At 40.7% G+C, this 25560-nt stretch overlaps 1 long non-coding RNA gene across 1 annotated transcript in view; it reads left to right on the top strand.

Moving 5' to 3' along the window:
- The window catches only part of LOC309609252, a 57206-nt gene that overhangs the window by 11659 nt on the left and 19987 nt on the right, over positions 1–25560 (top strand). Inside the window, exon 2 of the long non-coding RNA XR_014233345.1 lies at positions 255–7986. This is a non-coding gene — a long non-coding RNA (uncharacterized lncRNA). The remainder of the gene's footprint in view (positions 1–254; positions 7987–25560) is intronic.

The following is a 25560-nucleotide window of genomic DNA, read 5'->3' as shown; positions in this document are numbered from 1 at the left end:
GTGTTGGGTCTTCGTTTCTGTGTGAGGGCTTTCTCTAGTTGTGGCAAGCGGGGGCCACTCTTCATCGTGGTGCGCGGGCCTCTCACTATTGCGGCCTCTCCTGTTGCGGAGCACAGGCTCCAGATGCGCAGGCTCAGCAGTTGTGGCGCACGGGCCTAGTTGCTCCGCAGCATGTGGGATCTTCCCAGACCAGGGCTCGAACCCCCTTCCCTGCATTGGCAGGCAGACTCTCAACCACTGCGCCACCAGGGAAGCCCAGGGCAGGCATTTTATGAACAGAGAGGGAGTTTTTTTGAGTTTGTGGCCTTGTGCTGATTCTTTTGGGGAAGCTGAGTGGCGTGAATAGAGAAATCTCTGATGAGGGGAAAAAATCAATTTTAGTGAAATAAATGTAGGTAGGTTCACTTTCATCTGTAAATATATTTCTTCTATTTGTTGGTACTTCATCCATAAGTTGCATGCATATACCCATAGAGTCAGAATCCTTTTTATTACCCATCTAGGTTGCTTTCTCTTCAAGCTTAGCCTAGAGTTTAAAATAAAAACTCTGAAATAATGGATGAAATCCATTCAGGCAGCTTGGTGGTTTAAAGTAAAGCTGAACTTCCTGTTTTTTGAAAAGTTTATGTCCAGAAATAAAGCTAAGTGGGCAGAGGAAGACCTATTCCTCCCTACTGAAGAGGAAACAAAACTACACATATTAAAGGATGTCTCGAAGGTGCTCATACTGCTTGGGAAAAATGCCCTAGACACCCAGGCTATTTGTGTTAAGATTGAACACATGATGTAAATGTGAATTAAGCAAGGCCATGGTAAAGTTGACTGAAAATGAGTCAACAGGACTTTGTGAGCCATTCATTCCCCTAATAAAACATCTTCCTCCCTAAAAAAAATCCCTTTCCTCTCTCTTTTGACCTTGGGCAGTCTTTAAAGTACAAAATTCTTCATCTGTGATTATCTAATCTCTTTTAAAAATGCCTTGCCCTCATCTATTGCTGGTAGGAATGTAAAATGGTGCAGCTGCTGTGAAAAAGTTTGTTGATTCCTCAGTAAGTTAAACATAAAGTTATTATGTGTGTTTATGACCCAGAATACTCCACTCCTAGATACATATCCAGGATAATTGAAAAAGTAGGTTCATACAAACACCTGTACATGAATGTTCATAGCAACATTACTCATAATAACCCAAAAGTGGAAACAACATAAATGTCCATCAACTGAGGATGAGATAAACTAAATATTATATCCATACAATGGAATATTATTCAACCATAAAAAGGAATGACGTACTGATGCATGCTACAACTTGGATGAACCTTATAAACATTATGCTAAGTGAAAGAAGCCAGAAACAGAGGCCTGCATGCTTCTATTTGTATTAAATGTCCAGAATAGGCAAATCCACGGAGACAGTAAGTAGATTAGTGGTTGCCAGAGGCTGGTGGGAGAGGAGAAATGGAGAGTGACTACTAATGGGTATGAGCTTTCTCTTTGGGGTGATGAAGATATTCTGGAGTTAGATAGTGGTGATGGTTGCACATCCTAGTGATGATATTAAAAACCACTAAATTGTACACTAAAAGGGTGAATTTAGTGGTATGTGAATTATATCTCAATTAAAAAAAATAAAAGGCCTCAGTGAGGAGGCTCTACTACTTCTTCATTTTTCTTCTTTTAGATTAAATCAGGTAAGTAGAATGCTTCTCTACTTGGGCCCCTGGTCAAGTGTTCATTGAGCTGAGTGCTGTCCTTCACCTTCTTGATATGCTGTAGGGTATCAAGTGCTAGAACTGAAAGAGCAGATAATAAGAATTAAGAGGAGCTCAGGAAAGGAATGAAGAATTGGATAGGTCAGCTGAGACCTTTAGGGAAGAGCTGTACTCTACATATTTATGCAGTCAACAAGTATCTATGGAGCCCTTTCATGGGCTAAATGTCATGTGATTAATAACACGAGTAGGACCAAGTCTCTACCTTCACGAAGCTCAAGTTAAGACAGATATGTTAAGTAAAAAATTATAATTCAAAGCAGTCCACCTACACAAGAGATTGTGGACTTGACAGGAAAACTTGTAGAAGAGATGAGGGAAGAAGATAATGTCTTCCCGGCATTATCAACAGGAACAAAGGGGCAGAAGTAGGAATGATGGTGTATTTGGGGCAGATGGGGAAATGGTCAGAGTTTCATCTACATCCTCAAGGCAAGTAATTGTGCAATTCTTTGCTTTATCTCTTGTAAAAATTCTTTCTAAATGTTATGGATGCACTGGCAAAAGTTTTGAACAGTACAAAAGAGAACACAGTGTATAGTAATCTCCCTAATACCCTTTCTCCTAATTTTCCTCTTCAGATGGAACCATCTCCAGAAAGTCTTCTCTTTTAATAGACCCTATGTATCCCCCTTTGCTTTATTTTTGAGAAATAGAGACTTCATGATCAAGACTAGATCACAGAATAAAATTTTAAAAATTGAATTCTATAAGTTGGTTGTTTTCCATTTGCTTAATTCAATTCAGTTCAGTCAAATTTTCTTCATTCAACCAAGTCTAATTATCTTTACCTTATGGCAGTCATTTCTTGTTAATTAATTGATTTTAAAATTTTAAATAAAAAAATTTTTCAGTTGCTATTCATTCATTTAAACGTTTTTCATTCAATAAATATTTCCTGAGTCCCCTACCAAGTGTTGGGCTCTGTTCTAAGACTTGGGCTACATAGTGAACAAGATAAACATCTTGTGTCTATCCTCAGGGAGCTCACTGGGGGACACAAAGGGTAAGAAAGTACATAAGTTAACAAGAAAAGCAGGTGGTAATAAGTGCTATGATGGCAACTTTTAAAAGGGTGAAGAGATAGAGAATGGGGATCAGGGGAGCTACTCTAGATTATCTAGTCTTTGAGGATGTGATATTTAGGTTAAGACCTGAAAAACAAGAAGGAGCAGCCATGCAAAGATCAGTTGGCAGGCACAGCTGGTGCAAAGGACCTACAGTGGGAACCAGTCAGGCAGTTGAAAGAAACAGGAAGAAGGCAAGGATGGCTGGATCTCAGAGTGGAAGTGGAGAGTGAGTGAGGTTGTATGTTAGTATGTTAGGGCTGCTGTAACAAAGAACCACAGCCTGGGTGGCTTAAACAACAGAAATTTATTTTCTCATGTTTCTGGAAGTTGGAAGTCCAAGATCAAGGTGTGAGCAGGGTTGATTTCTTCTTGGGCCTCTCTCATTGCCTTTTAGATGGCCAGCTTTCCCTGTGTCTTCACATGGCCTTCCTCTGTGCATGTCCGTGTTTTAATCTCTTCTTATCATAAGGACACCCATCATGTTGGATTAGGGCCCACTCATATCACCTTATTTTACCTTAATTACTTCTTTCAATAACCTATCTACAAATACAGTCACATTCTGAGGTATTGGGGTTAGGACGTCAACATGTACATTTTAGAGGGACACAATTCAGCCCCTAACAGGACTGGTAAGGTCTAAGCAGGGGCCAGATTGTGTAGGGTTTTTTTGGCCAGGGTAAGGAGTTTTATTTAAGAGTAAGAGCCATTGGAGGGTTTTAAGCAAGGGGGTCTGCAGATCTGATTAATATTGGGGAGTTAGAGCTTCCCTAGAGATTCCCACAAGGAGAACTAAAGCACTCCCGGCCCTAGCCCAGAGGTGATCTTCCATATCAACCCGGGGCCTGGACTAAACTTTTTCCTCCTGTTCATGGTCCCTGTTTTTCATCAGAGTTTGCACAGAAAGAAACCAACACACTCAGGATAGCATTCCTCAATATTCCAAACAAATTTTGAAAAACATAAAGGGTCAACGATAAATACACATTTTGCAAGACTCTCTGATCTATTTATGTCACAAAAATCTCCTAAATAGAGGAATTGGATTGACTGCAAATAGCCGTTGTTGACTTTCTATGAGTACATGGTTGTGTGCCACAGGATTTTTGTAAAGAGAGATTTCTGCATGGTGGTGATTTTCTGTACTCATCAGTAGATTTTGTTTTTTCACTTGGATCAAGATCGCCAACCATAAACAAAGGGGACATTTTGGCTTGAGAAATATCTGCTTTACTTTGTTAATAAGCAAAGCTGAAACTGGAAAAAATAATTTCGTTTTGTAAACATAGGCTTGTTGTTCAGAGTGCAAAACATAGCTCTTGCAAAATGCTATGGTGACATGGTCCCATGGGGCTAGCATTTAAAATGGAGGGATAGAAACAGCAGATCTGTTTATTGTGCAAATGCAGGGAATGTCAAAGCCAGGTCGTCAAAATTATTTTAAACAACCAAATGCCACTTACCAGCTGTGGGCTACCTGCCTCAACCACCTCTTTCAAGTTTAAAGGGAGAAAAATCTCTCTTTTCTCTCTATGTGTTTGAAGACAGCATCAGAATTAACATCTGACTCATAAACAGTCCATGAAATTGATGACTCTTCACGTCCTATGACTTGGTATTTTCAGATAAAATCTCTTTCTCTTTTGCATTTTTAAAAGCTAGTTTCCTTCTCTGCTTGGTCCTGTGGTTAATGTGTGGAGGCAGGCTCTTGGCAGCCAGATGGAATATAATCTATATTCAGGGCTTCCATTAGCTCTTGTGTTTGAATGTGCTACCATTTCCTAATTTCAACACAAATATTTTACGAGAGTGGATTGCCATTTATGTTTTTGCTATATAATACAGTCATTATGCTAATATGTCTTGTTTTTGGTGGAGATTAATTTCAAAACACGTGTGCCCCCTTTTCATTGGTCACATGTTGACAAATGGGGTCACATTTGACACCAGACTGGTCAACCTCAATTCTGGTTTTTCTCCATGTCCCTTCCAGGCTGGTCTGGACACTGTTAGCACTTTCTTTTTAGTTTGTGGGAGTTTAGCAACCCAATTAACCTTGAGAATGGAGGAATGAGAAATGGAACCGGTTCATCTTAAGCTAAAAGGATCATGTTGCCAGGGTAATTTTTTTTCTTAGAGTAAGAGATTACTGTGTCATTCCAAATGCACAGGTACTACCATGCCAAAGTGCTACAGAGAGCTTAGTGCTGAACTTTGCTAAAATTAATTGGGTATTAATGAAAGTTTGGGGGTAGTTGAATTTAAGAGAGAAGTATTCTGCTTTTATTACCACTTCCCAAAACTATGTAGTAGAGGGCTCTGATGATGATAAAAATAACAACTCCTCCTTGCTTGTGCTAGACAGAATATAAAGCAGTTTCCCAACATTTCTGCATTGAATCAGAGTAATCCTCTCAGTGTCCTCTAGCAAAGACCTCCCTGCGGCCAATAGAATGCTGGCATTGCCATCAGAATCCTGGGAGTGAGGCCTTGGGCCGGGTCTTGGGATTCTAATAAATACAGCACATGGAACAAACTTCTCGAATCATACTCTTTAACAAAAAAGAAAAAATTGAGATCACAATTACTTAAAAGGTTTTTTGGACCTTAGAAAGGAGATGAGGAATCTACAAATGGTCTTCTGTGCAGAAGAAGATAGTCAGACTCATGTTTGTTCTCAATTATGGCAGCTGTTTGAACCCAGAAGGAATATCCACTATCTAGTTTGTCACATGAAGGAAAAGATCAGGGGTTCAGTGGAGTGGCCAGAAAAATTGGGCTTTGCCATTCCCAGTCACCGAGGTGAGCTCCAGGTGTTTCTGGATCAGCACAGAGGATCAAACATGGATGTCTGGTGTTTGCTCTTTTGCACATCAACTGAGACAAGCTTCTTGCTGCCATGTCACAAGGCCCCTGGCTGGAGAGGATGATAAGGGGAGACCTCAAGTCACATCAATAACTCTCAGTCCAGCTCCTACTATTCTTACAGTGTCTTTGTTTTCCCCTCACAACTGGCCACTGCAGGCTCCCCTCTGACTTCTCTGCTTTTCTCTGCTTTCTTCCTTGGCCTCTCTTCCTGAAAATGCTGACTTAAATGTTGACATCCCCTGGGTTTGCCCTATGACTTTTATCTGTCCTCACTTTACCTACACTCTCTGGACAACCTCATCCGTTCCCATAGCTCCCGTTGTCTTCTCTATTTGTGATGGCTCTAAAATTAAATCTACATCTCTCTAGCCCAGACCTCTTTCTCTGCTTCCATAGATGTCTCAAACTCAGCATGTTTGATCTGAATTCACAATGCTCCCACCCCTGTGAGTGTGTCTTCTCCTGAGATCCTTGTCGCTGGGATAGTGACCAAGATTGACTCTGCTCATGGTATTCCAGGCTCGGTTCCAAGCATTTAACATGCTTTACCTCATTTCACCTTTTCAAGAGCCCGATACAGAAAGTACAGTTATTGTTGCCATTTCACACTTCAGAGGCAAAAAGTGTTCAGTGCCTTGCCCCAGGTTCAAGAGTTCATCATGGGTAGAGCTGGGGTTTGAACATAGGCTGTGTAGACAGAGCCCATACTTTTTTTTTTTGGTTTGTTTTGTTTTGGCCGCGCGGCATGCGGGATCTTAGTTCCCCGGTCAGGGATAGAACCCGTGCCCCCTGCAGTGGGGGCACAGAGCCTTAACCACTGGAGTGCCAGGGAAGTCCCCAGAGCCTACACTTTAAACAACTCTGCTGTGCTGCTTGCTGTTTTACATTTACCCCGGTCAGAAACCTGGGCATCATTTTTGAAGCCTCCTTCTCGCTTGCCTCCCATATCTAATCCAATGCCAAGCCTATCATTTTTGCCTCTGGAATAAATTTCTATTTCTTTCTGTTTTCACTGTCACCACCCTAGTCCAAGCTATTGCCTCTTTCCTGGACACATGCAATGACCTAATGGCTCTTTCTGTCTTTCTCTCTTTTCTCCTTCCCACCCCGTATACTTCCCGTATTACAACAAAAGAAATCTCTAAAACATAAATTTAGTTGTGCCACTCTGCTAATTAAAATGCTCCAATGGTTTCCTACTGTCCTCAGGTCAAAATCTGAACTCCTGTTAAAGGATAAACTGAGGCATAGTAAACATTTTTAGAGTTTATTTGAGAAAAAAAATCGATGTGGATAGGGCAGTGCCAAACCAAAAGTGGCTAGGAGCGCACTATGGACAGGAACCAGGGGAAAGACCTACAGAGAAGGTGTGGAAGCAAAGAAAGGAAATTATCTCATTGGCTACAGCTTAAAGCCTTATTGGCTGTTTGTGATTGGTTGTCCTTAGGTTTTGATTTCTTAGCCTTGAGGCATTAGCAGGCTTAGGTTTTGGTTTGCTTGTGTAGACCAACCGACATTAGAGCCACCTCAGTCTAATGGGCTCCGTGTTTAATTAACTTAGCGCTCCTCAACATGCCTTAAAAGGCCTGCTCTGGGCTCTGATCTCTCCACCCTCATCCTTCTTCCCACACTCCCTACCCTCACCTTGTATTATCCACGTGATCCAGACTTTCTGAACCTCTTCCCTTTTCTGGCTCTTGGAAGGACATCTGCTCTCTTTCACCTCTTGGCCGCTGAGCTGTCTGATCCCTTCTCTTTAGCTGGTTTACTCCTACTCATCCTTTAAAGCCTCAGGATCTCCTCCTTAAGATCCTAGAAAGGGATTTTGGTGCCTTGGCTGTGTGTTCCAGAACAGTTGGCACTTACTGTGTGCCAGGCTCTGTTCGAGCATTTTAAATACATTCACTCATTTAGTTCCACAACAGCCCCCTGAGGTGCAATTATAATTTCCTTCTGGCAGACAAGGAAGTTGAAGCACAAAGTGTATCCGTCACAGTCCAGTCAGAAAAGCTGATGTTGCTCAAGTAGTTCCCCAGCGGAAACTTGATACAGGGCTCTGACTACAAGGGAATTATTGCAAGAGCAGGAAAGGCAGATAGTAGATGGCAAAGCAACCTAGAAATCATCAACAGGAAGAAGCTGCTCCTGCAGGTTAGAGGGACAGGGGAAGAAGGTGATGTCACCAGAGCTGAGGGGCTGGGGCAGCCTAACGGCAACTGGAACCCGGGAGGAGATGCAGCCCCTGCCAGAGCTGCCACCCCAAACAGAGACGGCGGGTAACAACCTGACAGTCCCCCCTCCTACCCATTAAGCTCCCCCAGTGCTTCCCGTTGGCTGAACTAACCAGACCCTCATTAGCAAGGGAGCTTGGGAAAAGTAGTTCTCAGAAGTGATGGGAAAGATGGGGAATAAATTGAGAGTAAACAGGCAGAAGACAGACCCAGAGAAGTTAAGTAGTTAGCCCAAGGTCACACAGCTTCTAAGTAGCAGATGCAGGTAGTTTGTCCCCGGAATGTACACCCTTAGCAACTGTTATATATTGCCTCTCTGAGAACTTTGGGCAAAGCACTGAATCATTCTTTGCCTCAGATATACAAAATGCAGATAATAGTAGTACCCTCTGTGAAAAAGATTAAAATATGAGTTAAAATATGTCAGATACTTTGAACAGTAATTATGCCTGCAATATCATAAATGCGGTCCGTCTTGTTCACCATTTCAGGGACAAGGATTTCAGGAGGAGGCAGTGGTCTCGTGATGGAAACTATGCCCGCTACTGCTCTAAGCTCTTTCTCTGTAATGTAGTTGCTAGCTCCATCTTATGGAGGATAAAACTAAAGCCCCAAGAGTTTGATTGTCTAAGGTGATATAGCATAAGTGGGAGTAGGGTTCAAGAATCGGATCTAGAGTCAGGGTGTTTAACTGCTATATTGAAATTCTTGTGTAACAGACTCTCCCAGCTAAACTGCAGTTACTATGGCACATGGTCTGTGCCTTTTTGCCTTTGATTTCCCAGCACTAGCTTATTGCCTAGTGCCAGGAAGGTACTCACTTCATGAGTTGAAATGGCCTGGTGATTTGCTGGTGCCCAGGAAAAGCAAATGTTTCCAGACCTGTCTCGGGACTTCTTGGTCAGCAGCAAGGTGTCCAGTCATGAGCTGTAGCACAGCCTGTCCTCAGGGACTGATTCTAGGCCATTTCCATGTTGCATCTCTGGGTATCCCAGCTCTGCCATTTCATCCAGCTTTGTGATGTCTTCTCCTGACCCTCCCCATCCATTTTCTACCTCGCTGAGTGCTCAGGGTGACCAAAGCTGAGTCAGAGCGGGGAAGATTGCAGCAGGAGGATGTAAGAGAAAAGGAAATGGGGTCAAAGGTCACCATTCGGAAGTTCTTGAGGGCATGTAAAGATCAAAATCTATGAACTGCCCATCCAGATGTAAGGTGGGACTGAGAGTTGCATCTTGCTAGGACATTATTTCCGTTTTTATCTCAGTAATTGAGTTGGTGTATGAAGCGGAAGCAATCACTCTTTGCCTGTTTCCCCACATAAAGAAGACAGCAAAGATAATTTTCACCAAGTGTCGGAGAAGCTGTGCCAGGTCAATCTCGTAATCGAGTTTTGGCATGAGGACATTGGCCTGATTTTTTGATTCGTTGGCAACAAGTATGCTTTGGGGATGCTGCCCTTTCTTCAGTTTCTCTCGTCTTGCCAGTTGAAAAGAGTTGGGCTTCTTGTGAGAAGCCGATGTGTGTTCATCTAACAAATAATATCAATTACATACTTGATAATGGTTCCCTTTTTCCTTCGGCTGCTTACAAAGGGCAGAGCCAAAACTGGCCGTTCAGCGCTTGGAAGTCTATGGGATTTTCTAACCTCGCCACTGGGATTCATTCTCTATCCCATTTTCTTTGTCTTCTTTTCCTGCACTTCTATTTAATGGCTTATATCTTGCTGGATTGTGTGCATCTTTGTAAGCCACACCTAGTCCCTCCAGACACAATGTGTACAAATACAAGGCTACTGACTCAAACGTTTTTATCATAGACTTGATTCCTCTCTTTGTTTTAGTGGAGCACTTTAAATTACTGACATGCATCAATGTCCCATTACTTTCTGGAATGAATGAGTTTAGCAGAGGCCTTTTTAAGGCAAAAAGCTAAATATTAAAGTCTGTGGTTTCTAGCTGAGAGAATTTGTAATTTTAGAACTGGTTGATGAAGAAATATATGTTGAGTGGTTGCCTGAGGCAGGGGGTGGGAGGTGGGTAAAATGGGTGAAGGGGAGTCAAAAGGTACAAATTTCCAGTCATAAGATAAATAATTCCTAGGGATGTAGTATACAGCATGGTGACTATCATTAACAATCCTGTACTGTATATTTGAAAGTGGCTAAGAGAGTAGATCTTAAAAGTCTCATCGCAAGAAAAAAAAATTTGTAATGGTGTGTGGTGATGGATGTTAACTAGACTTATTTGGGTGATCATTTTGCAATATATATAAATATCATTATGTTGTACACCTAAAATGAATATAATGTTATATATCAATTATGTCTCAAAATATATACAAACAAATGATAAAAAAATCAGATACTCATTTCAAAAATAATCAAGTCATCAGAAATGATAGTAAGTGACTGAAGAAGTGGTGTTTGCTGAAATGAGAGGTACCAGAGGCAAGGCAGTCCTGATGTTTTAATACTGGCTTGTTAGACTCATTCCTACCTATTACATTTTGTTATATTTTGGCTTTTGCTCTTGTAAAATATAGGCATAGTATACAGTAGAGATCAGGAAAAGGGAATAATCTGAGCAAGTAGATTAATACAAGTAAATCTGCAATGGTCTGTCTTAGCAAAAAAAAGAGAAAGAAAGAGAGAAAAGAAAGAAAGAGAGAAAGAATTATATACTGAAAATCTGATTGATTTTGGTAATGTTTTAAAAGGAGTTTATACCTTATTAATGCATAAAGAAAAAATAAAATTAATAAATTTGTGATTTATTAATCATATTGATTAACTATAACCAATCTACATATATTTGAAAAATAGGTGCATAGGCATCTGGTGAAAACAGGGGTCTTGGATAATGTCTTGAGCACATGGAGAGAAGACCCTTCTCAGGAGCCCGTAGTGCCCCAAAGGCTGAGGATCCTGCCCTTACTCTGTTTTTATGGCACACTTTGTTAGGTGCTAGTGCCCCAGGTATGCTGTTGCACTAGAGTGCTTTTCTTTTGTGAAAAATGGAAAACAATGGGCTCAAACGCCACCTTCACTGATAAAATTTCCCTTCTAACTTTCTAGACATGCATCAAAATCACTTCATTAAATTTGAACAATGTTTAAATAAGGACATATTTGTACTGAGATTTTTTAAACTGTTTAAGTCCTCTGATATAATACGTTTGGTTTTCTGTTTTTTTTTTTTTTTAATTTATGGCTGTGTTGGGTCTTCGTTTCCGTGCGAGGGTTTTCTCTAGTTGTGGCAAGCGGGGGCCACTCTTCATCGCGGTGCACGGACCTCTCACTATCGCGGCCTCTCTTGTTGCGGAGCACAGGCTCCAGGCGCGCAGGCTCAGTAATTGTGGCTCACGGGCCCAGTTGCTCCGCGGCATGTGGGATCTTCCCAGACCAGGGCTCGAACCCGTATCCCCTGCATTAGCAGGCAGATTCTCAACCACTGCGCCACCAGGGAAGCCTGGTTTTCTGTTTTTTAAATTTTTTTTCTTCCAGGTTTATTGAGATATAATTGACATACAGCACCGTATAAGTTTAAGGTGTACAGCATAGTGATTTAACTTACGTAGATCATAAAATGATGACCTCAGTAAGTTTAGTGAACATCCATCATCTCATGTAGATACAAAATAAAAGAAAAAGAAAAAAAATTTTTTCCTCATGATGAGAACTCTTAGGATTTACTCTCTTAACTTTCACATATAACATACAGCAGTGTTAATTATATTATGTTGTACATTACATCCTTAGTACATATTTTATTCCTATCAATTATATATAATTTAACAATTGTATATTCCTATTAAAAAACAGATCTAGGAAGGCGGGGGATCTCGTTTTCTGAAAAGGAAGCTGTAGAGATGCTTGTCTGAGGTAACTCTTCAAGTTGGAGGCTGAGCTGAGATTAGAACTTTATTTCCTAAAATGAATTCTATTACTTTTTCCCTTGACTATGGGCTGTCTTTTTTTCCCTAAATCTTTTTAGGTAAACAAGGTCACAGCGACCCCTTCATCTCTCAGCCTTTTCCCTCCAGTGACATATTAGTACAGTGCCCAGACCTGTGTCTCTGTGTTCTCCAACACCTTTGCCTCCGCTGGGGTCCTGTAATCCCTCTACCATCTACAGACAATAAGAAATCAAGATTATTCACTCTAGACGGCAGCTTTTCTTTCCTTTTTTTAAAATAGATCTTTATTGGAGTATAATTGCTTCACAATACTGTGTTAGTTTCTGTTGTACAACAAAATGAATCAGCCATATGCATACATATATCCCCATATCCCCTCCCTCTTGAGCCTCCCTCCTACCCTCCCTATCCCACCCCTCTAGGTGGTCACAAAGCACCAAGCTGATCTCCCTGTGCTATGTGGCTGCTTCCCACTAGCTATCTATTTTACATTTGGTAGTGTATATATGTCCATGCTACTCTCACTTTATCCCAGCTTCCCCCTCCCCACTGTGTCCTATGTCTACGTCTTTATTCCCGCCCTGCCACTAGGTTCATCAGTACCTTTTTTTTTTTTTAAAGATTCCATATATATGCATTAGCATACGGTATTTGTTTTTCTCTTTCTGACTTACTTCACTCTGTATGACAGACTCTAGGTCCATCCACCTCACTAAAAACAACTCAATTTCATTTCTTTTTATGGCTGAGTAATATTCCATTGTATATATGTGCCACATCTTCTTTATCCATTCATCTGTCAATGGACATTTAGGTTGCTTCCATGATCTGGCTATTGTAAATAGTGATGCAGTGAACATTGCAGTGCATGTATATTTTTGAATTATGGTTTTCTCTGGGTATATGCCTAGTAGTGGGATTGCTGGGTCATGTGGTAGTTCTATTTTTAGTTTTTTAAGGAACCTCCATAGTGTTCTCCATAGTGGTTGTATCAATTTACATTCCCACCAACAGTGCAAGAGGGTTCCCTTTTCTCCACATGCTCTCCAGCATCTATTGTTTCTAGATTTTTTTGATGATGGCCTTTCTGACTGGTGTGAGGTGATACCTCATTGTAGTTTTGATTTGCATTTCTCTAATAATTAGTGATGCTGAGCATCTTAGCAGCTTTTCTACTATATTGATTAGCTGTTTTATGGAAGAAGACTGGCACATCTGATCTATAGGATTTTTGTGGCTGTTAAACGGAATTTATTGAAACCAACTCAGCAAAGCCCTGTTTGCGTGGATAGCTATGCCTCAGGAAAGGTCTGTGCTTAAACCCCAATACTAAACAGCATGCAATGAAAGGCCCTCTTGCCTAAATCACCCCACCCCCAGCCCCCCCGCCCTGCAGACACTTCCCAGGCTTGGGGGAAAGCTGGCAGGGCTCCATTTTGATAATCTCCATGTGGAGTTTTTCCTCAGCCCCTGATATGGGTTAATTCTGAATTATAATCCAGCCTGCTTTCTGGGGGTCCCTGAGGAAATTCGGAGAGAGAATGCAACTTGTTTTGTTGAATTGAAAACCAAGTAGCCCATGTTTGGCTAAGAGTTTTTAAAAAAAAAAAAAGGGAAGAAGAAAAACTCATGAGAAGAAATGAAACGCCAGCTCTCTCTTTCATGTGGGGCAGTTCAGGGTATGGGAGGACAGTGGGAGGAGGTGGGAAGAGTAGAGGAGGGAGGCAGCTGAGTTTATTTTTAACACCAAGTTAAAGGCACACTCTGTGTTCTTTCCTTTTAAAAATAGACTTTGAACCTCTTAAAACGTTTGACTCTATTCTGCCTGTGGGGTAATACCCCTTTTGTGGCTGGCAACTCCCACTGGATCTTTTCCCATTACAGGCTTACTGGCCAAGTAGTTAGAAGGATGGAAAAACCCCAGATTTTTTCTTCCGAGAGCTCCTGATCAGCATACGCACACAGCTCCTGTATGCAGAGAGGCTCATAAACTCTGGCTGCTTACCTGAACCTTGAGCTTTATGGCGTTTCTCAAAACTTGATGGTTTGGGAAAATGTCCTCTTTTTAAAATAGTCCGGGTTACATGGATGGACCTAGAGGTTGTCATACTGAGTGAAGTAAGTCAGACAGAGAGAAATATTGTATGATATCGCTTGTATGCGGAATCTAAAAAAAAAAATGATACAAATGAACTTATTTACAAAACAGAAACAGACTCACAGACTCAGAGAAGGAACTTATGCTTACCAGTGGGGAAGGGCTGGGGGGGAGGGATAGTTAGGGAGTTCGGGATTGACATGTACACACTGCTATATTTAAAATGGATAACCAACAAGGACCTACTGTATAGCACGGGGAACTCTGCTCAATATTCTGTAACAACCTAATTGGGAAAAGAATTTGAAAAAGAATAGATACATGTATACGTATAACTGAATCACTTTGTTGTACACCTGAAACTAACACAATATTGTTAATCAACTATACTCCAATATGAAATAAAAAGTTAAAAAAATAGTCTGGGTTAGTAAAATAGTGGATAAAGTCTTTTTGAGGTCCATTGCAATAATTTATTCATTGAGCTTATAAATGACACAACACACATGTATATACACATTTACACACATGAAATTAGAATAAGTATGAGTAATATGATAATAGCTGATCTCCAACACTTATTGAGGGCTTACTCTGTGCCCGGCACTGTTTCACATACATTTAATGCTTTGAACAATGCTCTCAATATTATCATCCCATTTTACAGATGAGGAAACTTGGGCTCAGGGCTATTCAGTAATTTGTGAAGATTATAAAATCAATGAGTGGTTATGTTTTGTTTTTTGGGTTTTTTTTTTTTGCCCGTGAGGCATGCGGTATCTTAGTTCCTTGACCAGGGATCGAACCCATGCCCCCTGCAGTGGAAGCCCGGAGTCTTAACCACTGGACTGCCAGTGGTTTAGGGAAGTCCCTAAAGTCAGGCAGTCAAGCAGTTCAAGTCCACTGCTAGCCCATACATTTAGTCCATAATTAGAAAAGGACATTTCTAATGTCCTACCTTAAGACATTTTTGCTTCCATCTGTTGGGAAGTTATCAAATGTACTGATTTTGTTAGAACATGTTATTGCCATTTGCAAGACAGTTGTCATAATAAAAATGTAAATCCACAATGTTGATGATGTGAAGGGTGCCGCCTTAGATGTGATATCTTTGTGCAGTGCACAGCCTGCACAAAGGTACATGGCGGCCCTAGGTATACACACACAAGCACACACACATGTACTACTGCAGACATGGTAGTTTATGAAGAAAAAAACCATACTGCTCTCGTTTAGAAGGAGAGGGGACTAGTCTTTTAGTGTTTAGAGGTAACCAGACTGATCTGATGTTAGCAACAACTCTTCTATGTGCCTCAGTCTAGAACTAGTACAAATCTTATATGAAACTCTGAAGCTTGTATTTGTGCACAGCAGAAAAGTGCCCTACTCCCACTTCCCTCTTCTTCTCCTCTGGGGAATACACATTGAATTCACATTGGAACACGGTGGTCCATGTATATGCATGTGTTAAATGGCAGCAGGGGGCGGGGAGAGAAATAGAACAGTTCACAATCCTAGGAGATGAAAGTTTTATTATGGAAAATTTCAGAAATATACTGAAGTAGACCAAAAAGCATAATGAACTCCACTTACCCTCATGAACCTCACACCCAGCTGCAGCAATTATCAACTAATTATCAACTAATGACCAGTGTTGCTTCATCTATGTTTCTACTCAATCCTCCCTTATTTGAAGCAAATTCTAGACATCATATCATTTTATCCAAATACATTGCAGTGCATTTCTCTGCAAGATGTAAACTGTTTTTTAAAAACAACCACAATATTATCATTACATCTCAACAGAAATAGCAATAAGTCCTTGATGTAATCATATATCCAATCAGTGTTCAAAATTTCAATTGTTTTCCAAATGTCCCAAATTTTCTTTTGTTTGTTGTTTTCACCTTGTGTTTGTTTGAAATGGCAATCAACTAAGTTCAAACATCACATTGGTGGTAGTGTCTCTTACTCTCTGAATCTACATCACTTTTTTCCACAGTCTGGATTTTGCTAACATGCTGATATGGCATCCTCATAATGTAGTTTAACACATTTCTTTGTAGCAGAATCCTTTCTGGGAGGAGTCCAGGCATCTGCATATTCTTTTAAGGTGCTTGAGTGAATTTGAGCCACAACCAGGCTTGGAAAGCCCTGGAAAAGCTCAGTGTCTGCTCCCAGATTTCTTAATGGATGGGTTGAAGAAATGAAACTCCGAGGATCTTACTTGGTGCCATGGTGAAAACATATGTCTACCACCCGTTGACAGGTGAAGAATGTTGGCTTGCTTCTTGAGGGCCTGTAGACTCCCCATGGTAATTTCCTGTTCTCCAGGAGAACAGTTTCTCAGCCAGGCTTGAGAGGGGGCAAAAAACCTGCATTGGTGGCATCGGAAAAAAGACAATCTCCCAGAGGGGTGATTTGCTTTTATTGGGACAATGTGAGAACCAGTAACCAGCCAGCAAATTGCCCATTAACAGGCAGAGCCTCTATTTTGCAGACCTGAGTAAGCTGGTGCTTGACTTAGTGGAGTTTAAATAACTGGTAATACCAAATGTTCTATGGATACTTGACTGATGCTAAATCTACATGTGTTCAACGGATTGTGACATGAACACATTTGATTCATTTTGTGCTTTTTTTTTTTTAAGATTCTGGCTTTGCTGAAGAAATCAAACAAAGGCTGATAGGTTTGCTGGGCTCTGGTTTACAGCCTCTTTTTCCACAAGAATCTGCTGCAGTCATGTCATTGCTAGCCAAAGGCAGCCTCACCCTTGCTGTGGAAGAGGTTATCTGTCCTAGGCTGCTCTGCTTCTTGGTCAGCAGCCTGACTTTTCTTTCTTCTGTGTCTCTTGAAGCCTCAAGATAACTAAAAAATAATAACAGAACATTGCAGTTTCTTGGTAAGGTTAGGGTTTTGAGCTTTTCCCTTCCCCACTTCCACATTGGTCATCAGCACCTGCCCCATCCCCTGATGTCCTCCTTCCCTACACAGGCTGCCTGGAGAGGTGTTTGCACTGTGCTTGTTGTCACATAGCCTGGGGTCAAGGTCTGCTCTGCAACCTCACTGGCTAGCTGGGTGACCTTGGGTAGGCCACTTGATGGTCTGAGCACTGATATCTTTACCTGTAAAATAAAGATTGTATCAGCTGCTCTGCCTATCCCATGAAGATGTTATGAAGATCAAATTGAGAGTTGATGTAGGGGAAAGTCCTAAGCATTGCACAAGAGCCCTTGCAGCCTCCACTGCATCAGTTCACAGTGCAGAATAAATCACATGAATTTTAGAGTCTAATAAGGTCCCATTGCCTTTTGGCTGTATCATTTTGGGCAAATTGTACTCTGAGCCTTAGTTTCCTCATAAATGAAATGGGGATTATTTTACCTGGCATTTGTTTACTTGCATCTTTATTTATTCACACCACACTTTGATCTACTGTTGTCATGAGGACTAACGCTGAGATAACATATATAAAGCACCTAACATAGATTTGGTACCCAGTAGGTTCTCAGTAAATGGAAATTCTTTTTCCTGTCCTGTTCTTGGCAACTGGACTGTGGTATGACCCAGCTGACATGTCTTCCTTTATACAGAAATATCTCTTCCTCTAGATTGCTGAGTACAGAACTGCCTGCTTGTTCCTCTGTCCTCACCTATGAGGATGCTTGCTTACAGCCCAGACATGTTTCAAATTCTCTTTGTAAGTCTGTAGACTAGGAAGTTACATAATGAAGTCCTTCTCTTATATTACTTGGGAATAAAGATTCCTTAACAGCATATTCGAAAAAGACCCAAAAGTTTGGTTGACTACAAAATTAACATGAGTCAATAGTGTAATGAAGTGAACAGAAATCAATGAATTTTAGGAAACACTAATGGAAAGGTCCAATCCTACTGGACTCATCCTACTTGTGTTTAAGATGCTGGCGCACTGGGATGGATCACTAGAAGAGGAGAGCTGACAAAGGGCTTGGGATCCAGGGTGTTTGAGTAACTATTAGAAAAACTGAGGATACTTAAAGATATATTTCAGGAGAAAGATCTTACTGTCTTCTGTTTTTTAAAGGAACCATTTTGAGATATGTCAGAGCACACGGTTCTTTTTTTTTTTTTTAATTTTTTTATTTATTTATGGCTGTGTTGGGTCTTCGTTTCTGTGCGAGGGCTCTCTCTAGTTGTGGCAAGCGGGCGCCACTCTTCATCGCGGTGCGCGGGCCTCTCACTATCGCGGTCTCTCTTGTTGCGGAGCACAGGCTCCAGACGCGCAGGCTCAGTAATTGTGGCTTACGGGCCCAGTTGCTCCGCGGCATGTGGGATCTTCCCAGACCAGCTCTCGAACCCGTGTTCCCTGCACTGGCAGGCAGATTCTCAACCACTGCGCCACCAGGGAAGCCCTGTCTTCTGTTTTTGAATGGGCCAAGCAATTAGAGAAAATAGAACACCACCACTTTGCATTTACGTAAAAGAACAAATTTCTAAGGTGTATGTACAGGCATGCATTTGAGGCTATGTGACTTAACTGGGAGGAATTAGAGATAGAAGTTATAGGGGAGTAGTTCTAGTAGTGGTATTTCTATTTCTATTCCTGCTTCAAACTCTGAGCTATTGTAAGCATTTGCTATTACAACACGTTTAAAACTGGGCTTCCCTATGGCCAGTCTCAGCATGGCATTACATACAAAAGATATCCAAAACAATATTGAAATGAGAAATTGTAAAGCAATATAATCACAAATATACCAGAAATTGGGCTTCCCTGGTGGCGCAGCGGTTGAGAGTCTGCCTGCCAATGCAGGGGACACGGGTTCGAGCCCTGGTCCGGGGGGATCCCACATGCCGCAGAGCGGCTGGGCCCGTGAGCCACAACTGCTGAGCCTGCGCATCTGGAGCCTGTGCTCCCAACGGGAGAGGCCGCGATAGTGAGAGGCCCGTGCACTGCAATGAGGAGTGGCCCCTGCTTACCGCAACTGGAGAAAGCCCTCGCACAGAAACGAAGACCCAACACAGCCAAAAATAAATAAATAAATAAATAAATAAAAATAAATTAAAAATATATATATATACCAGAAATTAAGACAGGTAACAAGGAACAATCATGTACAACTTTATGTCAATTAACTGAAATATGCAAAATAGTCAATTTTCTAGAAAACTATAAAACTGGTTCAAGAAGAAATAAATGACCTAAATCCTATAATCTTCAAAGATATTAAATCATTGATTAAATCTACCCAAATTATTAATTAAGATACAAATAGTTTCTTACAGGTGAGTCTTACCAATTTTCTAAGGAGTATATAGTTCCAGTCTTCTATGAACTGTTCCACAGAATATAGAGAGAGTATAAAAAGAACCCCAAAACTCATTTTATTAGACTGGCACAAACTTGAATCCAAAATAAGACAAAAATAATAGGGGAAATTGTAAGCCAACTTCATTACTGAATATAAAGGTATAAATTGTAATAAAATTTAGCAAAAAACAAAACAAGACAAAAAAATAAAACCAAAAATACACTATGACCAAATTGGGTTTATCCCAGGAAAGCAAGGATAGTTTAATGTTAGAAAAATCTGTTAGTATAATTTATCACATTAACAAATTACAAGAGAGAAAGCATGCAATTATCTTAATAGAGGCAAGTAAAATCATTTGGTAAACTTTAATATTACTTTACATTAAAAAAAAGGAAATACAAATAAGAGGGAATGGAATTTTCTTTATTTTGTATACATTTATTTCATAAAACTCGAAATTATTCTGAATATTGAATATTATTTTGTCTAATTAATGTAGGTTGCTCATTTCAGGGAATAATTTGGGAATGGAAATCTCCCCCCAAATTCTCCTCAGTAAAGGCAAAAACATACTCTCTCCCTGTTACCTGAGCCTGGCATTTATTTTATTTATTTACTTTCACAAACTTACTGCAGTATAACTGATATATCCAAAAGAAGCCACACATTCCTGTATACAATTTGATGAATTTGGACCTGTGCATTCACTTCTGATGCCATCACTACAATCAAGGTTATAAAACACCTCTAAAGGTTTCCTTAGGTTCCTTTGCTTTTGTTGTTGTTGTAAGAAGACTTAACTAGATCTTCCCTCTTAGCAAATTTTTAAGTGCCCAATACCATAGTGTTAACTATAGGCACTGTGTTGTACAGCAGATCTCTAGAACTTATTCATTTTTACATCTGTGACTTTATACCCATTGAACATCTCCCCATTTCCCCCTGCCCTCTTCCCCTGGCAACCTCCACTCTTTCTTCTGCTTATGTAAGTTTAACTATGCAAGCGATCTCATATAAGTGGGATCATGGGGGGGATATGTGTCCTGCTATGACTGACTTATTCACTTAGCATAATGTCTTCCAGGTCTATCCATGTTGTCACAAATGGTAGGGTTTCCTCCTTTTTAAAAGCTGAATAATATTCCATTGTATGTATACACATTTTATTTATCCATTCATCTGTCAGTAGACTGATTATCTTCTCCATCTATTTTTCTCCTCTATTCAAGCTCTGAGTGTTTTCAGAGATGTAACCTCACCTCATGTTCTAATTTCTTCCTGGGCCTGGAAACTTGAATTTGGCTTCTTGAACCTGTTGTGAATCGTAACCAGGATTAACCCAGCTATTCTACTTTGCAAGAAGGGCCGAGTCTTCATTTCCTGCCAGGGAACTGGGATGTGACTCCACTTCATGGTTTATCAGATCTGGACTTGTTATCATGAAAATCACTTTAAAGGCCTTTAGGGTTACCAATTTAAATGCTAACATATTCTTCTCCATTTGCTTGTATATGTGTAGGAAATGGTGGAAACTGATGGAGATTAACAGGGGAAGGGCATTCATCGGGTCAGTGACAGGGACTGAGGGAGGGGAGAAGGAAAAAGTCACTTTTCAATTCCCACCTTTTCTTCTTGAATTTTTTATAGTAAGCATGTATCATTTTTATGATAAAATAAAAATATGCAATGAAACACTGTGTTCTAACTGGTATAATAAGCTGTTAGCATTTGGTCCTGAGATTCTCTCTTCCAGAGGCAGCTGTAGAACAGATATGCTACTAAGGATAACTTCAGCTTCTAGGAGAAATCATTATAGAGAGGTGCAATTTCAAATCCAGTAGGAGAGTGGCAAGGGCAGGGTATGGCCATGAACCCTTTTCCTAATTTGAAGAGGACATTTGTGAGGGAGTCACTGTGTGGATGTAGAGATGAATTTTGGGGCTGTTGTTCTTGTCCTGCAGCTGCTTCTGTCTCTGCAAGCAGTTTAGGGGAGAGCCAAGAGGAATGGAACCCTGCCCCTTTAATTAGCCCCAGGAGCCAGGCAAGGTAAATATTTGTGGCTGAAACTGCATGAATCCATGGAAGCTGGGATTTTAGCCTAGAAGCATTGTGCTGCCAAGTTGCCATGAGACCCAGAAAGCTGGAGCTAGGTTCTGCCTCAGAAAGTGCTTCTGAGTTTAAGAGAAGTGGGAAGAATAACAAACAGAGCAGTGGTATCGAGGTCTAAGTGTTAGATGAGGATGATGAGTGTATATCTATGCCGTATGCTAAGTTGCAAATTTTACCTATTTTAATTTTATCTCGATATTGATTTCTTTTACTAAAAAAAATGTCAGTGCTCCAAATGCAGACATATTTAACTTACTGCATTTATTAACTCATTATCTGGTTTCCAGTGATACTAAATACAATCAGATCATGCAATTGCCCTGCTTAAAACTTTTCAATGTCTTCCCATTTCTCTTAGAATAAAATCCTGACTTTTATGGGATTTTATATGTAGGGTGACTGTACAATTTATCATCCAAACTGAGACACTCAATATTTATGGTGGGAAAACAGGTGTAATAGGGACTCTCCTAGGAAAACCAAGATGTATCCATGAGGCTCTGTTGGATTTAGCACCTAGCCTCATTTCTTGCTGTCCTTGTCTGCTCACTTGGCACCAGGTATGCTGGCCTCCCTTCTGTTGGTTGCTTCAAAAAGTCATCATGGAGTCTTTTTTTTTTTTTTTTTTTTTTAATAAATTTATTTATTTATTTTTGGCTGTGTTGGGTTTTCGTTTCTGTGCGAGGGCTTTCTCCAGTTGCGGTGAGCGGGGGCCACTCTTCATCGCGGTGCGCGGGCCTCTCACTGTCGCGGCCTCTCCCGTTGCGGAGCACAGGCTCCAGACGCGCAAGCTCAGTAATTGTGGCTCATGGGCCCAGCTGCTCCGCGGCATGTGGGATCCTCCCAGACCAAGGTTCCAACCCGTGTCCCCTGCATTGGCAGGCAGATTCTCAACCACTGCACCACCAGGGAAGCCCCATCATGGAGTCTTTACTGTCCTCTGAGTCATGCTTACGTGTGCGTTATTTATCTTTGGGGTCTCAGATATCAACTCCTCAGAGAGTCCTTCCCTGACCACCAGTCTAGAGTGGTCTCCGCAGTTACTCTGTGTTTCATCTCTCTGCTCCCTTCCATCATCATACCTGTGACAATCTCTAAGGATCTTGTCTAGGTGTTTGTTTATTATCTGTATCAGCTACTGGAATGAGATCAAGGACTTGTCTGTCTTATTCGTGGGCCTGGCACACAGTAGGGGCTTAATAAATATATGGCAAATGAATGAATGACCAAGTGAAGGTTTTTAAGTTGGACTGAATCACCCAGAGATGATCACTGCCTTGATTCTCATCATATGAATAAGGTCCATCTTCAGTAGAAGAGGATGAACTGGAACAGAGAAAAGCAGAGGGAAGAGACAGAGAGGGGAGAGTAGGGGCTGATGCTGGACACGTCTTTTGTTACAGGCCCTATGGATATACAGTTTATCCTTTACTTCTTCCTTAATGGGGTGAGCCATTCAAATAAATTGTAAAAAAACCTCTCTTCCCCTTGCTTAACCTTAAATTAGCTAGAATTGGGATTGGGGTTCCATTTTTGCAACCAAAAACTTGTAGTAAAACATAATTAACCTATTTCCTTTGGATTATATATTTCCCTTTTTTTTTTTTTTTAAAGGAAAACATCATGGCAGGATATGCTAATTGTGTGCCTCATTATCCAATTTTACCTTCTTCCTTGTAACTTAAGGGAGATGCATTAGTTTCCTATTGCTGCTGTAACAAATTGTCACAAAATTAGTGGCTTGAAGCAACATGAATTTTTTATCTTACAGTTCTGGAGGTCAGAAGTCTAAAATGGGTTGGTAGGCTGGGTTCCTTCTGGAGACTCTAGGAAAGAATCTGTTTCTTTGCCTTTTCCAGCTTCTAGAGGCTACATGCATTTCTTGGCTGAGGGCCACTTCCTCATATCACTCTGACCTCTGCTTTCAATGACACATCTCCTTCTGTGACTCTGACCCTTTTGCCACCCTTCTGTAAAGGCCCTTGTGATTACATTGGGCCCACCTGGATAATCTAGCATAATCTCCCCATCTCAAGATCCTTAACTTAATCACACCTGTAAAGTAACATATTTATGGGTTTTAGGAATTGGGACATGGGCATCTTTAGCAGACCATTTTTCTGTCTGTCATGAGGGGCATGTCCTTCTTTACCTGTTTCCTCTTCTGATGGCTGGGATGTAAGTATAACAGCTGGAGCTCAAGCAACCACCCTGGGCCGTAGTTTGGAAGACGTGTGCTAAGGATAGGAGAGCAGCAATGGAGAAGGAAGATCTAAGATCTAATCAGGTGGGAGAAGCTCACCCTGATTAAAAGAACAGGATTTACAAGAAAATCTTCAACTTTACATCTTCTACACTTGAAAACCTGAATCCAGTAAGGTGACAGAAACATCATAAAAGAAACATTTTTAAAGTTACCAAGGTGACAGTATCATTGTTCATGTGATTAAAAAATAATAACAGTTTTACATCCTTGAGTAAAATCTGATTTCATTAAATATTTTTATGTTGACTTTTTCTGCAAAGCAGGTTGCGGGGCTGGGTGTGGGGAATGAGCCCTTTGTACTCTCATTCCCCATTGGGGCAATAATAAATTATATTATTCTCTCAACATCCCACACAAACAGCACATTAAGCAATCTTTAGTGCTCTGTATTATTTCCTTCAATAGCAGTCATAAAAGAAGTTCAAAGGAACACAAATACAGGTCAATGATAAGAACTCTTTTGTAATATGCAGTCACAAGGGTGTGTGTAATTATAGTGAAGATCAAGTCCACGGCATATTTCTCTGTGGAATGACTATCCTTTGCGGGTAAAATTTAAGATGTTATTTATTTACCTATTTATTTAGCTTACCACTCTCAGTTTCCTTACCCTTTATTTTTCTTCACCATACTCTTTACTACTTAATATTGTATATTGATTTGTTTTCTTGCTTTTGGCTACCTTGCTAAAATGTAGACTCCATAGGGCAGGGTCTTGTCTGCCTACTCACAGGGGTCTCCACAGTGTCCAATCACAAATGCCAGCTGCAAGGTGAGGAGTGACTGGAGGTGATACCGAAGGGGTGTGGGGTGCCTGGATCATGGGGGAACTGAAGGGGCTTTGACTGGATCCTGAGGCAGTGGGGAGTTGCAGAAAGGTATAAAGCTGACAGTTGCAGATGAGTGACATGATCAGACTTGGATTTTAGATAATAATTCTGCGTTTGGTGTGGACAAAGGATTTGAGTTGATGGAACAGTCTGGAGGCAGGGACACCAGTGAGGAGGCTACTGTGATATTTCAGGAGAGTGGAGATGAGAGCCAACCTAGAAAATTGGTAATAATGACAGCGATAATAATAATAATTTAACAAAGTTTGCTGCACAGTCACTAAAATGCATTTCTTAGACTACATTCCCCAGGCCCCTTTGCAGTTAGGTGTGGCCATGTGATTATGTTCCAACCAATAGAATGTGAGCAGAAATAAAGAGCTCCAATTCCAGGCCTGACCCATGGGAATCTCCCATGCACACTCCTCTCTGTTCTTTCCCTTTTCTGGCTAATAGGAATGGAGAAGCCATGTACTGAAGGTAACTGGGAATCCATTAATGTAGGTCCCTGTAAAGCCATGTAGAGAAAAGTTGCCCCAATTGGAATGTTATATAAATGAGGAAGAACTATCTGCTGTGTTTGAGCCATTGGATAATTCTAGCTCTTTGTTACAGCAGCTAATGTTACCCTAATGAATTTAAGCACTCATTTTTGGCTAGGTACCATTCTTAATGCTTTCTATCTTCACAACAGTCCATTAAGTAACATATTATTATTATCCCCAATTTACAGATGAGGAATTTGCAATAAAGAAGGACTATATAACCTACTGCAGTTACATAGCTGGGAAATGACAGAGCCAGATTTCAGAGTTCTAGCTCCAGTATTTTAAGCAATATCTGGTAGTGGAGATGGATAGAAATTAATAGACTTTTTAAAAAAAGACAGACATCCTTTCTTTTCAATTAAACATTCTGAAAAAAACAGAACCTTTAAAATGTTTAATGGTCCAGCATGAACATTAATTAAAATTGAAGTCATTATTTACAAAATAGTAATATTTCCCCCAAAAACTTAAAGAGATAAATTGCTTTTGGTTGGATTTTCTGGAAACAAACTCTGAAACTGAGATTTCCAAGCAGGAGGTTTATTGGGAAGTGCT

This window comes from Balaenoptera borealis, assembly GCF_965194805.1.
Source record: "Balaenoptera borealis genome assembly, chromosome: 13".
Taxonomy (NCBI): Eukaryota; Metazoa; Chordata; class Mammalia; order Artiodactyla; family Balaenopteridae; genus Balaenoptera; species Balaenoptera borealis.
This window is presented reverse-complemented; position numbering and strand designations above follow the sequence as displayed.